The 3,305-nt window shown below is 31.2% G+C and overlaps 1 protein-coding gene across 1 annotated transcript in view; it reads right to left on the minus strand.

The window, feature by feature from the left end:
* The window catches only part of LOC107742627 (AFG3-like protein 1), a 12,371-nt gene that overhangs the window by 7,360 nt on the left and 1,706 nt on the right, over nt 1–3,305 (minus strand). The window lies entirely within an intron of this gene.

Here is a 3,305-nt window from a genome sequence, read left to right on the forward strand (position 1 = left end):
AGAATCTTGCGGGAACGGGCGGGAGCGGGACTGAAAAATCCGTCCCGCGCAGGTCTCTACTACGGGTGACGTCACGGACACTACGTCCATGCTTTTATACAGTCTATGGTTTTAACTCAATATTTCAAGTTAATGTTGAGTAATTATTAATGTTTATTTATAATAAAATTAATTATTAATAAAATGATAATTATTAATGCCATGTTAGCTAGCACCTTCATCTTGTGTTAAGTTTGGCATTTAACGTTAAGATCTTCTGCTATTTTATTTTATCTGAATGGAACTGATGAAAATGTGTTTAAATTATATATTATATACTCAGTGTTGGGGAGTAACTAGTTACATGTAACGGAATTACGTTATTTAATTACAAAATAAATATGTGTATTTAGAGTAAAAATGTGTAATTAAATTACAGTTACTTGGAAAATGAAAACGTTAACGATTACAAAGGAGGTTACATCGGAATATTTTCACACGATTTCTTTCCCAAATTGCATTGACTGCTCTAAAATATGAGACACCAATGTTTCAGGAGTTTATCATTTCCTATTTGTATTTATGTATATGCTTTATTTTTTAAAGATTATCTGTTTTTTTTCCAAAGCATTGTTAGACGCCAGTGTTTCCAGTCATAAATAAGCAAAGATTTGATTTAAAAAAACAGTATCACAGCTATTAAACTATATCTTATGATTTTAAATCTGTAATTAACCTCAGAACGATCTCAAAGTAAAAAGTAGTGCTAAAGTCAGATTTTTTTGGTGGCTGTGCTTTAAAATTAAATAATTATTATCTTAATTCAAGTGATGAAGGATTTTGAAAGTCTGACAGTAATCAGTGTTTAGTGCTACTGTAAGGATAACCCTGCCTGCTTTAAATGTTTCGAAATGATTAACAGTTGAAAACATTCACTAGGAATTTAGAAAAGTAATCAAGAAGTAAATCAAATGTAATCAGTTACATTACTTTAATAAAGAAATTGAAATGGTTACATTTTAAATAGGGTAACCTGTAATCTGTAACCCATTACATTTCCAAAGTAACCTTCCCAAACACTGTCTAAACTTATTAAAAACAAATTATTTGAATGCATTTATTGCTGTTTATTGAAAACATGATTTGAATAAATTGAATCGGTTCACACCACACAAACAAACATGTTTGTTGGATCAGTGTGTTACTCCTGTCGGCGTCTGCTGCTGTTGGTCGGGGTTTGTTTGAACATGTTCAGTCAGCGCTTGTTGGTGTCTGTGTGAACATGACAGTTATTTTTCATAAAATTCTAAATCCAACGGCCAACTTTTTTTTTTGTTGGCGCGTGTCTGTGCGGTGTGAACTGGCTTATACAATTATACTGATATTTTTTTTCAAAAACATGTTTTTGGTAAATATACCTGTATGTGACCCTGGACCACAAAACCAGTCATACGGGTACATTTTTTGAAATTGAGATTTATACATCATCTGAAAGCTGAATAAATAAGCTTTCCATTGATGTACAGTTTGTTAGGACAGGACAATATTTCGACGAGATACAACAAAATAATCAAAATACTGAGAAAATCTGCTTTAAATTTGTACAAATGAAGTTCTTAGCAATGCATATTACTAATCCAAAATTAAGTTTTAATATATTTACAGTAGGAAATTTACAAAATATCTTCATGGAACATGATCTTTACTTAATATCCTAATGATTTTTGGCATAAAAGAAAAATCTATCATTTTGACCCATACAATGTATTGTTGGCTATTGCTACAAATATACCCCAGCGACTTAAGACTGGTTTTCTGGTACCCCAGAGACTTAAGACTGCTTTTGTGCTCCAGGGTCACATATTATTGTTTGTTGAAAAAAAAAACCCGATTTAAATAAACATGTTTTTACTATTATTTTTATTATTAGTTTTTTTTTTAATATAATTTTGATGGATTGACATTTTCTATAGTCAACATATTGTGTTGATTACAGAAAATGCAATAAACCAGACCAATACTTTGTGCAAAAGAGATTTAAATAAAATATAATTAACAGTTAAGAACAATTCAAAAATGATTACATTTTATACATTAATAAACATATTATATTCTACACCGTTCAAAGGTTTGGAGTCATTATGATTTTTTTTTTTTTTTAAAGAAATTGATATTTTTATTTCATTTTTAATTGACATTAAAGACTTAAATAATATGACAAAAAAGTACATTTCAAATAAACGCTGTTCTTTTGAACTTTCTATTCATCAGAGATTCCTGAAAAAAAAAAAAAAAGCATCACAAAAATATGTAGCAGCAAATATGAATCGACCGTTTTTAACATTGATAACAGTAAGAAATGTTTCTTAAGCAGCAAATCAGCATATTATTATTATTATGATTTCTGAAGGATCATGTGACTCTGAAGAGTAATGATGCTGGAAATTCAGCTTTGATCATCACAGGAATAAATGACATTTTAAAACAAATTACAATAGAAAACAGTTACTGTACTAATATTTCACAATATTACTGTTTTTATTGCATTTTTCATCAAATAACTGCAGACTTGGTGAGCAGAAGAGACTATGTAATGTCCCCATTTAGATAGCTAAGTAAACGTGTTTGTGTGTGTGTGTGTGTGTGTGTGTGTGTGTGTGTGTGTGTGTGAAAAAGGTTCTTGAATGGCCCAGCCAGAGCCCTGACTTAAACCCAGTTGAGCATCTCTGGAGAGACCTAAAAATGGCTGTCCACCAACGTTTACCATCCAACCTGATAGAACTGGAGAGGATCTGCAAGGAGGAATGGCAGAGGATTCCCAAATCCAGGTGTGAAAAACTTGTTGGATCTTTCCCAAAAAGACTCATGGCTGTATTAGATCAAAAGGGTGCTTCTACTAAATACTGAGCATTTTTCAGTTTTTCTTTTTTAATAAATCTGCAAAGATGTCAACAATTCTGTGTTTTTCTGTCAATATGGGGTGCTGTGTGTACATTAATGAGGAAAAAAAATTAACTGAAATGATTTTAGCAAATGGCTGCAATATAACAAAGAGTGAAAAATTTAAGGGGGTCTGAATACTTTCCGTACCCACTGTATATCAGTCTGGCGAGTAAACAAAAAAATGTACTAGCCAATGCCGATTATATTGCCACGGTGTGCGTAGAGAGTTGGAAGGTCAGAAGCAAAGACATTGGTTTATAGAATGGGATTAAATACATAAAGGATATTTGTGTTGTTTAACATTTAATTATTGCAGGGTTGAGTCATATTCTGAGTTTTTTATTCATTTTGAGGAATACTGAATCTGTGTTTTTTTTTTTTTT

This window comes from Sinocyclocheilus rhinocerous, unplaced genomic scaffold (genome assembly GCF_001515625.1).
Source record: "Sinocyclocheilus rhinocerous isolate Xijiao unplaced genomic scaffold, SAMN03320098_v1.1 scaffold1398, whole genome shotgun sequence".
In the NCBI taxonomy this organism is placed as follows: domain Eukaryota; kingdom Metazoa; phylum Chordata; class Actinopteri; order Cypriniformes; family Cyprinidae; genus Sinocyclocheilus; species Sinocyclocheilus rhinocerous.